Raw genomic sequence first — 12,996 nt, forward strand, 5'->3', positions numbered from 1 at the left:
CTGGAGGGATCAGGGGACGGGAGCAGGGATACAGAGCCTGTCACCTCTAGGACTGGAGGGATCAGGGGACGGGAGCAGGGATACAGAGCCTGTCACCTCTAGGACTGGAGGGATCAGGGGATGGGAGCAGGGATACAGAGCCTGTCACCTCTAGGACTGGAGGGATCAGGGGACGGGAGCAGGGATACAGAGCCTGGCACCTCTAGGACTGGAGGGATCAGGGGACGGGAGCAGGGATACAGAGCCTGTCACCTCTAGGACTGGAGGGATCAGGGGACGGGAGCAGGGATACAGAGCCTGTCACCTCTAGGACTGGAGGGATCAGGGGACGGGAGCAGGGATACAGAGCCTGTCACCTCTAGGACTGGAGGGATCAGGGGACGGGAGCAGGGATACAGAGCCTGTCACCTCTAGGACTGGAGGGATCAGGGGACGGGAGCAGGGATACAGAGCCTGTCACCTCTAGGACTGGAGGGATCAGGGGACGGGAGCAGGGATACAGAGCCTGTCACCTCTAGGACTGGAGGGATCAGGGGACGGGAGCAGGGATACAGAGCCTGTCACCTCTAGGACTGGAGGGATCAGGGGATGGGAGCAGGGATACAGACCCTGTCACCTCTAGGACTGGAGGGAGCAGGGGATGGGAACAGGGATACAGAGCCTGTCACCTCTAGGACTGGAGGGATCAGGGGATGGGAGCAGGGATACAGAGCCTGTCACCTCTAGGACTGGAGGGATCAGGGGACGGGGGCAGGGATACAGAGCCTGTCACCTCTAGGACTGGAGGGATCAGGGGATGGGAGCAGGGATACAGAGCCTGTCACCTCTAGGACTGGAGGGATCAGGGGATGGGAGCAGGGATACAGAGCCTGTCACCTCTAGGACTGGAGGGATCAGGGGACGGGAGCAGGGATACAGAGCCTGTCACCTCTAGGACTGGAGGGATCAGGGGACGGGAGCAGGGATACAGAGCCTGTCACCTCTAGGACTGGAGGATCAGGGGACGGGAGCAGGGATACAGAGCCTGTCACCTCTAGGACTGGAGGGATCAGGGGACGGGAGCAGGGATACAGAGCCTGTCACCTCTAGGACTGGAGGGATCAGGGGATGGGAGCAGGGATACAGAGCCTGTCACCTCTAGGACTGGAGGGAGCAGGGGATGGGAACAGGGATACAGAGCCTGTCACCTCTAGGACTGGAGGGATCAGGGGATGGGAGCAGGGATACAGAGCCTGTCACCTCTAGGACTGGAGGGATCAGGGGACGGGGGCAGGGATACAGAGCCTGTCACCTCTAGGACTGGAGGGATCAGGGGACGGGAGCAGGGATACAGAGCCTGTCACCTCTAGGACTGGAGGGATCAGGGATGGGAGCAGGGATACAGAGCCTGTCACCTCTAGGACTGGAGGGATCAGGGGACGGGAGCAGGGATACAGAGCCTGTCACCTCTAGGACTGGAGGGATCAGGGGACGGGAGCAGGGATACAGAGCCTGTCACCTCTAGGACTGGAGGGATCAGGGGACGGGAGCAGGGATACAGAGCCTGTCACCTCTAGGACTGGAGGGATCAGGGGATGGGAGCAGGGATACAGAGCCTTGTCACCTCTAGGACTGGAGGGATCCGGGGACGGAAGCAGGGATACAGAGCCTGTCACCTCTAGGACTGGAGGGATCAGGGGATGGGAGCAGGGATACAGAGCCGTCACCTCTAGGACTGGAGGGAGCAGGGGGACGGGAGCAGGGATACAGAGCCTGTCACCTCTAGGACTGGAGGGATCAGGGGATGGGAGCAGGATACGAGCCCGTCACCTCTAGGACTGGAGGACTCAGGGGATGGGAGCAGGGATACAGAGCCTGTCACCTCTAGGACTGGAGGGAGCAGGGGACTGGGAGCAGGGATACAGAGCCTGTCGCCTCTATGGACTGGAGGGATCAGGGGATGGGAGCAGGATACAGAGCCTGTCACCTCTAGGACTGGAGGGAGCAGGGGGACGGGAGCAGGGATACAGAGCCTGTCGCCTCTAGGACTGGAGGGATCAGGGGATGGGAGCAGGGATACAGAGCCTGTCACCTCTAGGACTGGAGGGATCAGGGGACGGGAGCAGGGATACAGAGCCTGTCACCTCTAGGACTGGAGGGATCAGGGGATGGTGGAGCAGGGATACAGAGCCCGGCACCTCTAGGACTGGAGGGAGCAGGGGATGGGAGCAGGGATACAGAGCCTGTCACCTCTAGGACTGGAGAGGATCAGGGGACGGGAGCAGGGATACAGAGCCTGTCACCTCTAGGACTGGAGAGATCAGGGGATGGGAGCACAGATACAGAGCCTGTCACCTCTAGGACTGGAGGGAGCAGGGGATGGGAGCAGGGTTACGGAGCCTGTCACCTCTAGGACTGGAGGATCAGGGGATGGGAGCAGGGATACAGAGCCCGTCACCTCTAGGACTGGAGGGATTAGGGGATGGGTGCAGGGATACAGAGAGCCTGTCACCTCCTTGTTTTCCAGTTCAGTGTCAGTCTGTTTCCAGCTTGCTGACTTGCTCGTTTGAATGTGCAGGGTCTGCTCTTCCTCTAGGACTGTAGGAGAGCTGACCAGTGGCACCCGTGTGACTGACCTGAGGGCCGTCCCGTGAAGCTGCCAATCGTGCCTGCAGCGGTTGGAGGGTTATTACGGGAGCGTCTCGGGTTGCTAGCATGTCCCTGGGCTACTGCTCGTTAACTGTGGCTGCACCCCGGCAGCGGGAACGTTTTTTTTTGGGCGTACATCGGTTCCTGACGGCTGCGCGTACGTTGTGCGTGAGTGTGTGTGTGTGTTTATGTTGTGCGCCCGAGTCAGACGCATACACGCCACGGGCCGACGCGGAGCAAGTGCGCTCACCCCAGAGCATTGTTTAAACCCGGGCTGGACGCAAGTTTGGACGCGGCGTCCGCAACCCCTTACGCCACAAGGGATCAGCGCGTCCAAAACCTGCGTCATCCACAACGCCCGCCCCCTCGCGCTCCCGTGAAACTAATAGCCCCCGTCACACGCAATGCTGTGTGGATTGATAGCTATGAACTATTCTCCCCAGATCTAAAAAAAAAAAAAATGTGCGCCGGGCAACGCGAAGTTTTACGCAAGGCCGGAACGAACGCCTGCCCGTAGAGCAGCCCGAAAAGTGTACAGAAAAGCAGAGAAAGCGCTGCTTTTTACGTACCAGGCCGGTCGGGTTAGGGAAACGTTGGCTCAGTTAACGCGGGGTCCCTTCGCCTAACCCCCGCCGAGAGCTGACCTTTTCCCGGGCGCGCGCATTATCCCCGGCGCCTGCTTGGCAGCGCGAACCCTCGTTTTGAATGTTCGTTCGCGCGCCCGGGGAGAGGTGGCTGGGGCTCGCGTCAGGAAAGCACCCGTTTCCCCGTGCTGGCTCCCTGGTTGGTCCTGGCGCAGCGGAGCTGGCGATGGGTTTCCGTCCTTTTCGTGGATAAGGGGACACGATTTGCGCAGGGCGTGATGCGCACCCTGGGTGTGGCGTTGGAGGGGAATTTATTGCAAGCTCTAAAGTATCGGTGACATTAAACTTTCCGGTCCCTGGCGGTGACGTTTGCAGGCTTGCGCGGCGGCGTGCGTGCAGGAGCAGGGGCGGTCAGGTGGCCGCAGCCGGAAGGCGCGGACGGGTCCAGTTTTTTCCCTGGCCCCTCTTGGCAGGAAAGGGGAACACGGCAGAAATCTTAAACCGTGCGTTGCCGATGCTTAAGGTGGCGAAGGCTGGGGACGGGGGAGGGAAGGCAAACAGGGGTGGTTTCGATGCTGTTGCCCCCTGACCGGGGGAGGGGGTTAGATCCGGGCAGAGCGAGAGATAAGGTCACGTCCCCCTGAGCGCGGTCAGAGAGAGAGAGAGAGCGCAAGGCGAGCAGTTTTTTCCCGCCCGGCAGCCGCAGCGGCACCGCCCTCGCCCTCGGAGATAGGACCTGGTGCCCTGAGCAGCAAACCCGGGACTCGTGAACCTCAAACCCCTCGCCGCAGAGGCTCGGTCTCCACCCAGGCGTTTCCCCTTTAACTTGGGGGGTGGTCTGTGCCCGGCCCCGGGGGGGTTTCCCTCCTCCGCCACCCTGCACCCGGCACCCTTTCTATGGAGAGAAACGTTTCCCCCCCCCGGAGTTACTCCTGCGCCCCCCGCTTATTCCTGCGGGGGGCGCCTGTGACCTCCTTACCACCGTCTCCCTTATACCTTGCAGTGGTGGGGGGGGGGGGGAGGAGGGGGGGTGAAGCTTGCTCGGGTGACAGGCGGGAGACTTCCCGAGCCAGAGCAAGCGCAGACGACGTGGGGGCTGCTGGGCAGACGTGGAGAGGGGACGGGGGGATGGGGGGACCTTGATTTCTCTGCCTTCGCCACGTCCCGGGGCGGCAGATTCCACAGCTCGGGGGCGGGGGGGTGTTCGTTTTAAATCTACCACATGCGGGTTTTTCACGGCGTCTCCCAGCCCCCCCCCCCCCCCGTCCCGTCTGCAAGAGCAAACAGCCTTTCCCTGTCAATTCGTTTCGTGTCAGCCCCCCCCCCCCCCCCGGTAACTCGTGGCACCGTCGCCTCACGTTGGCACTGAACTCTTCCCCCTCCTCCCATCGAGGGCGGCGCAGCTCTGTACCCCCCTCCCCCTCCCGGGGCGCGGTTTCCATAACCCGAGCGGCACGGGGGGGGGGGGGGCAGGAAGTCTGGAGAAACTTCAGTGCATGCCCAGCCCCGAGTACAACGCGGCCCACTTCACCCTGACCTCACCGGGCAAAGTCCTGCCCGGCCGCCAGCTCCTTCCTTAAACGTTCCACTTCGCCCTTTTTCGGAGAGGGCAGGGGGGGGGGGTTTGCGTGTGTTTGGGTTTTTCCTTTCTTTTAGCGTCTCGCACTTTTTTTTTTTTGGGCCGGCCAGTGGTTTTGATCGCCGAGGGGGGGGGGAGGGGGCGACGGGCCGGACTTCGCAAAGCCTTCGCGGCCGGGGACGCTTCCTTCCCTTTTTTCTTGCCGCCTGCTGATGAACTTTCCGGCGAGCTCCTGCCGCAGCATCCGGGAGGGGAGGACGCACTCTTCTCCCGCCCCCCCCTCTCTCTCTCTCTCGGCATTTTGGGTGCCCTTTCGCCCACCGCAGCGCCCGGCCGGGCTTTCGTAGTCGGGCTGGGGCAGACGGCCGTGCCCCCCTCTCTGGTACTGGGGCAGATGGCGACTGGCGGAGGGGGGGGTCGAGCCATTCCGTTCAGTAGCAGAAACGAAGGCAAACGAAAGGGGGACCTGATGCTGCCGACAAGACTGAAAAGCCTGTGAACCAGGAAGACGGCGAGGGCACAGGCCGGCCATGTTTCCATAAAAAAGGAACCGGAATAACTGAGCTTTCCCCCCTGCTGCCCTCCACCCCCCCCCCCCCAGTCCATCTTTCAGTGAAACTTTTAAATGCCTCCTCTCTCAGGGAGAGACCGTAACTGGGCACAGGACAGCAGGAGAGCGTAGGACCTTTCCGAGCCCTCTGACCTTCGCCTGGAAAGTCCCCTCGTTCAGGGGCGCAGAGACCGCCGGTGTCGGCCAGGATCCTCTTCCCTTCTCCCCCCTCTGCCTACCGGATGGGTGCAATGACCCAGGAGAAGAAGTGGAGCCTGCCCAGTATCCCCGAACTGAACTCTCTACCCAGCCAAGAGGACGATGCCTTCCTGCCCCCCTCTCCCCTGCCCCCCAGCCCCTGCCCCAAGCCCAACCGGGGCAGGAACCCGCAGTCCCCCGTCTTCTTCCCCTGCACCTCCCCCACCCACGTGAAAAGGATGAGGGCGAACAGGTGCGTCCAGGAGCAGCAGTGGAGGCCGAAATGTGTGCAAGTCTGGTAAGGGGAAGAGCGTTGCCACAGTCCCTTCGGGGGGGGGTGCGTCCTGCACCATCTGCCCTGCTCGCTTTCCCCTCCGGAGGGCTTGCCCCGTGGGCATTAGTGTGGCGGTGGGGGAGGGGGGGGAGTTGCATTGGTCAGGAGGGCTGCCGAGACCCGGGGATTTAATTCCCTGCCGCTTCTGGATCCAGACATTTTCAGGTGCCATGCGATATATAATTTCTTTGAAATAAATACGTGCACTGAGTCGGTTGTGGGGAGAGGGACGGTATTTCTGGTTACGATCAGTGCAGCAGCACCGTGTGCTTAGCTTATAATGTTGGTTGAAGCTTGGCCACAGTCTCCTTCACAAAGATGACACTGATTTCTCTTTGGGAAAGGAGTAAGACTCGGGATGAAGAAGGCGAACAAATCTTTAGCGATTTTGTTTTTTCTTTCTTTCAGCTGCCCGGTGTGTTGGAAACGTGCGATCCGCCGATGTAGGGAGCTTTAATTCGCTGCACGTACTCGAAATCTTTCCGCTCCGTTCGTGTTGCCTGATTTCGTCTTGCTCCTCTGAGAGATTCGGTTAGTTGGTTGTTAAGGACAGGACGTGGAATGGTTTATTCCCTGATTTCTTGGAGCAGGCAGAAGGTAAATGACACGCAGGCACGATGTGCGTTTGCGCACGCGTGTGCACGAAGCCAAACACGCCATCTCGTGCATCCATGCGTGCGGGTGCTGGGAAAGAATTACTTACGTGTGGCTTCCCCTCCTTGGGGGTGAGGGTTGGAGGAGGCCCATCCCCCCCCCCGACCCTTATTCTTGGTTCAGGATGACCTCCCCCCATCACCACCACCCCCCCCCCCAAGATCCCAGAACCAGCCAGAATGGCGAGTGGTTGGGGGGCATGCTGAATTTTCCTGGGCTCTGTATCCCTGCTCCCGTCCCCTGATCCCTCCAGTCCTAGAGGTGACAGGCTCTGTATCCCTGCTCCCATCCCCTGATCCCTCCAGTCCTAGAGGTGCCAGGCTCTGTATCCCTGCTCCCATCCCCTGATCCCTCCAGTCCTAGAGGTGACAGGCTCTGTATCCCTGCACCCATCCCCTGATCCCTCCAGTCCTAGAGGTGCCAGGCTCTGTATCCCTGCTCCCATCCCCTGATCCCTCCAGTCCAAGAGGTGACAGGCTCTGTATCCCTGCTCCCGTCCCCTGATCCCTCCAGTCCTAGAGGTGACAGGTTCTGTATCCCTGCACCCATCCCCTGATCCCTCCAGTCCAAGAGGTGACAGGCTCTGTATCCCTGCTCCCGTCCCCTGATCCCTCCAGTCCTAGAGGTGACAGGCTCTGTATCCCTGCTCCCATCCCCTGATCCCTCCAGTCCTAGAGGTGCCAGGCTCTGTATCCCTGCTCCCATCCCCTGATCCCTCCAGTCCTAGAGGTGACAGGCTCTGTATCCCTGCACCCATCCCCTGATCCCTCCAGTCCTAGAGGTGCCAGGCTCTGTATCCCTGCTCCCATCCCCTGATCCCTCCAGTCCAAGAGGTGACAGGCTCTGTATCCCTGCTCCCGTCCCCTGATCCCTCCAGTCCTAGAGGTGACAGGTTCTGTATCCCTGCACCCATCCCCTGATCCCTCCAGTCCAAGAGGTGACAGGCTCTGTATCCCTGCTCCCGTCCCCTGATCCCTCCAGTCCTAGAGGTGACAGGCTCTGTATCCCTGCTCCCATCCCCTGATCCCTCCAGTCCTAGAGGTGCCAGGCTCTGTATCCCTGCACCCATCCCCTGATCCCTCCAGTCCAAGAGGTGACAGGCTCTGTATCCCTGCTCCCGTCCCCTGATCCCTCCTGTCCTAGAGGTGACAGGCTCTGTATCCCTGCTCCCATCCCCTGATCCCTCCAGTCCAAGAGGTGACAGGCTCTGTATCCCTGCTCCCGTCCCCTGATCCCTCCAGTCCTAGAAGTGACAGGTTCTGTATCCCTGCACCCATCCCCTGATCCCTCCAGTCCAAGAGGTGACAGGCTCTGTATCCCTGCTCCCGTCCCCTGATCCCTCCAGTCCTAGAGGTGACAGGCTCTGTATCCCTGCTCCCATCCCCTGATCCCTCCAGTCCTAGAGGTGCCAGGCTCTGTATCCCTGCACCCATCCCCTGATCCCTCCAGTCCAAGAGGTGACAGGCTCTGTATCCCTGCTCCCGTCCCCTGATCCCTCCTGTCCTAGAGGTGACAGGCTCTGTATCCCTGCTCCCATCCCCTGATCCCTCCAGTCCTAGAGGTGACAGGCTCTGTATCCCTGCTCCTGTCCCCTGATCCCTCCAGTCCTAGAGGTGCCGGGCTCTGTATCCCTGCTCCCGTCCCCTGATCCCTCCAGTCCTAGAGGTGACAGGCTCTGTATCCCTGCTCCCGTCCCCTGATCCCTCCAGTCCTAGAGGTGCCAGGCTCTGTATCCCTGCTCCCATCCCCTGATCCCTCCAGTCCTAGAGGTGCCAGGCTCTGTATCCCTGCTCCCATCCCCTGATCCCTCCAGTCCTAGAGGTGACAGGCTCTGTATCCCTTCTCCCATCCCCTGATCCCTCCAGTCCTAGAGGTGACAGGCTCTGTATCCCTGCTCCCATCCCCTGATCCCTCCAGTCCTAGAGGTGACAGGCTCTGTATCCCTGCACCCATCCCCTGATCCCTCCAGTCCTAGAGGTGACAGGCTCTGTATCCCTGCACCCATCCCCTGATCCCTCCAGTCCTAGAGGTGCCAGGCTCTGTATCCCTGCTCCCGTCCCCTGATCCCTCCAGTCCAAGAGGTGACAGGCTCTGTATCCCTGCTCCCGTCCCCTGATCCCTCCAGTCCTAGAGGTGACAGGTTCTGTATCCCTGCACCCATCCCCTGATCCCTCCAGTCCAAGAGGTGACAGGCTCTGTATCCCTGCACCCATCCCCTGATCCCTCCAGTCCAAGAGGTGACAGGCTCTGTATCCCTGCTCCCGTCCCCTGATCCCTCCTGTCCTAGAGGTGACAGGCTCTGTATCCCTGCTCCCGTCCCCTGATCCCTCCAGTCCTAGAGGTGACGGGCTCTGTATCCCTGCTCCCGTCCCCTGATCCCTCCAGTCCTAGAGGTGCCGGGCTCTGTATCCCTGCTCCCGTCCCCTGATCCCTCCAGTCCTAGAGGTGACAGGCTCTGTATCCCTGCTCCCATCCCCTGATCCCTCCAGTCCTAGAGGTGCCAGGCTCTGTATCCCTGCTCCCATCCCCTGATCCCTCCAGTCCTAGAGGTGACAGGCTCTGTATCCCTGCTCCCATCCCCTGATCCCTCCAGTCCTAGAGGTGACAGGCTCTGTATCCTGCTCCCGTCCCCTGATCCCTCCAGTCCTAGAGGTGACAGGTTCTGTATCCCTGCACCCATCCCCTGATCCCTCCAGTCCAAGAGGTGACAGGCTCTGTATCCCTGCTCCCGTCCCCTGATCCCTCCAGTCCTAGAGGTGACAGGCTCTGTATCCCTGCTCCCATCCCCTGATCCCTCCAGTCCTAGAGGTGCCAGGCTCTGTATCCCTGCACCCATCCCCTGATCCCTCCAGTCCAAGAGGTGACAGGCTCTGTATCCCTGCTCCCGTCCCCTGATCCCTCCTGTCCTAGAGGTGACAGGCTCTGTATCCCTGCTCCCATCCCCTGATCCCTCCAGTCCTAGAGGTGACAGGCTCTGTATCCCTGCTCCCGTCCCCTGATCCCTCCAGTCCTAGAGGTGCCGGGCTCTGTATCCCTGCTCCCGTCCCCTGATCCCTCCAGTCCTAGAGGTGACAGGCTCTGTATCCCTGCTCCCATCCCCTGATCCCTCCAGTCCTAGAGGTGCCAGGCTCTGTATCCCTGCACCCATCCCCTGATCCCTCCAGTCCAAGAGGTGACAGGCTCTGTCTCCCTGCTCCCCTCCCCTGATCCCTCCAGTCCTAGAGGTGACAGGCTCTGTATCCCTGCTCCCATCCCCTGATCCCTCCAGTCCTAGAGGTGCCAGGCTCTGTATCCCTGCACCCGTCCCCTGATCCCTCCAGTCCAAGAGGTGACAGGCTCTGTATCCCTGCTCCCGTCCCCTGATCCCTCCAGTCCTAGAGGTGACAGGTTCTGTATCCCTGCCCCCATCCCCTGATCCCTCCAGTCCTAGAGGTGACAGGCTCTGTATCCCTGCTCCCATCCCCTGATCCCTCCAGTCCTAGAGGTGCCAGGCTCTGTATCCCTGCTCCCATCCCCTGATCCCTCCAGTCCTAGAGGTGACAGGCTCTGTATCCCTGCTCCCATCCCTTGATCTCTCCAGTCCTAGAGGTGTCAGGCTCCGTATCCCTGCTCCCATCCCCTGATCCCTCCAGTCCTAGAGGTGACGGGCTCTGTATCCCTGCTCCCATCCCCTGATCCCTCCAGTCCTAGAGGTGACAGGGTTACTATCTCCTCACAGCCTTTGCGCTCTTCCGTGAGCTGTTGCAGCCTCCCTCCCTGGATCCCTGCTCTCTGAGTGAGCATCGGCGATGAAACCCCCTTGCTCCCGCAGAGATGATGCGTGCCTTCACCCTTCCTCTTCCTCATTAACCTCCCTCCCTACCCCAGGCCCAGCATCGACCTGCAGAGCACAGAGTCATTGCCCTAGGTCCAGGAGAGGCAATTAAGCTCCTGTGAGGATGCTGGGAAGGCCATTGATCAGGGGAGGGGAAAGAGAGCGGCTTCAGTGGGGTTTGGCACAGCGAAGACAGATACTGAAGACCCCCCCCCCCCAAAAAAAAATAATTTAATGAGGAGCGAGAGGGGAGAGGAGGGAGGAGCGGCAGCTGAGGGAGGAGAGGCTCTCGCCGTGTTAAGATACGGATGAGATAGCGGGCGGCGGATCTCGCCCATGGCTTCCTCGCTCCGAGGCGGGAACCTGCATCTGTCCGCCCCCAGGGGCTTCGCCAGGATCCCCCTCCTCGGAAGCGGCTCGCCTCGCGCCGTGCACCGCCCCATCGACATCCTCCCCAGGAAGGGGTAAGGCGGCGTTCGTTCGCGGGCGGGCCGGAGCAAGGGGACGGGGGGTTCGGTGGGGGGGGGATGTGTCCGTACCGCGGGGGGGGGGGGGGCGTGATCGCCGCCGACTGGCGGGTATCGGGCGTCCGCTGGTGGCGGGTCCGCCGGGTCCTCGTTCCTGGGGGAGGGGGGCGAGGGTCAGCCATCGCCTGCTCCGTGTCTGCGTCTGGAAAGTGCATTACCCGGCCGAGGAGGACGCAGACGTCTCTTCCCTTGCTGGCGTTTCTCCCGGGGGGGGGGGGTATCTGCGGAGTGCCCCGGTGCTTGGATGCCTGCGGGGTTTTTTGTTTTTTTTTTTAACTTTTACTTTCGCGTCTCGCAAATGATGATACGGTCTCGGTGAGCGCTGTATGTAGTTGTTACCCAGGTGAGGGACGCAAAGCGTTTTTTTTTTCTGCGTTCCCCCGGTAACGGAGCCGCCGAAGGCGCCCTCCTCCGAGCTCTGGAGGGGGGGGGGGCGGGACCCTTCTTGTTTGTGTTGTAGGAAGAGGCAGTGGACAGTAGGTGGCAGCATTTCCCCAGCTAGGGGGGGGAAACTCCTTTACCAAACTTGCAGTCCGTTTAATAAGTGACAAATCCCTCTCGCTGATGCACTGCCTCCTGTGAGGGAGACCTGAGAATGCATGCTGGGTTTTGCAGGATTTTGTGCTCTGCTGGGAGCTTTATACACTTTTTTTAAAAATACAGTTCCACTTAATGAAAGCATTGCAAAATGTTCTGTACCACTGGTGCGGCCGCGTGATCTCTAACCACAGGGGCACTCTCCCGGTCTCTCTTCATTGTGGCTTTCCGCCCAGCACGGAAGCAGGGTCTCCCGGCTCCCCTTCACGTCCGGGGTTGTGCGTTCGGCGCACGTGTCCCGCAAGAGTCCGGGTTTTTCTGGCAGATTCTCCGGCGGCCCCCCCCCCCCCCCCGCGCTCTGTGCATTTCGCTGGAGTCTCCTCTGGCAATTTATTTATTTATTTATTTATTTGACGGTCTCATACACCGACGTTCATTGGGGATATTTTATTTATTTTATTTATTTATTTAACATTTTTATATACCGACCTTCATGAAAGAAATTCATATCAGATCGGTTTACATGTAACAAAGGGGTATAACATAGTCAACCATTTAACAAGAGGCGAAAGTTACATATAACAAGGAGGTTTTAACATGGAGGGCTAGGTTAGCCAGAGATATAGTAAGCATAACTGAATAAATTAGATAATGCAATAATATAAAGAAGAGAGGCATAAATATAATGCCTAAACATGGAGGGGTGTTTGGTTAGGAATCGGTGTCTGGTCTGGTGAAGAATTGCTGGATATGTAGGTTAGAGGAAGGCTTGGATGAAGAGCCATGTCTTGAGTTTTTTACGGAAGGTTAGAGGGCATGGTTCTAGTCTGAGGTCTGTGGGCATCTTGTTCCAGATGGCTGGGCTGGCTGTGGAAAAAGCTCGTTCTTTGGTGGATGATAGGCGAGTGGATTTCGTTGGGGGGGGTTTGCAGGGTGCCTTTATAGGCTTCTCTGATAGGTCTAGCAGATGAGTATAATTTGAGAGGAATCTGGAGGTCTAGTTGTTGCTGATTATGAATGGTTTTGTGAATTATGGTGAGGGCCTTGTGTAATATTCTATATTTTATTGGTATCACCTCTGTTTACATTAAACGTGAAACTACGCTTGGGTGGCGCTTGACGGAGAACGTGAAAAGTAAAATATACAAAACCTAGAACAGGGGATACATGCAGAACTATATATATTGATTACAAAATAACTAAAATGAAGGTTACCTATTAGTTACAAAATAACTAAAACGAAATTACATGGTCCAGCATTAATGGATTATATAGTTACAGAAATGATGCGGCTTAGCAATGAGAGAATATCGTATACGTATAAGAGTATAAACGTCATAAGGGGAGGGTCCGTAGAGGAAGCTGGGTGGCTGGGATGGGTAGGTTTAGGTGTAAGCCTGCGTGAACAGCCACGTCTTTAATATTTGCTTCCTGACGTAGATCTGCTGGCGTTGCGTTCCGTAAGGCTGGGACCGGCCATGGAGAGCGCGCGTGCTTTTGAGGTTGCAAGGTTTGGTGAGTTTGGGGGAAGGTTGTACGTTTATGGTGGCAAGGTATTGGTTTCTGGTGGGTCTAGAGGAGGAGGAGTGGA

This window comes from Rhinatrema bivittatum, unplaced genomic scaffold (assembly GCF_901001135.1).
Source record: "Rhinatrema bivittatum unplaced genomic scaffold, aRhiBiv1.1, whole genome shotgun sequence".
Classification (NCBI taxonomy): Eukaryota; Metazoa; Chordata; class Amphibia; order Gymnophiona; family Rhinatrematidae; genus Rhinatrema; species Rhinatrema bivittatum.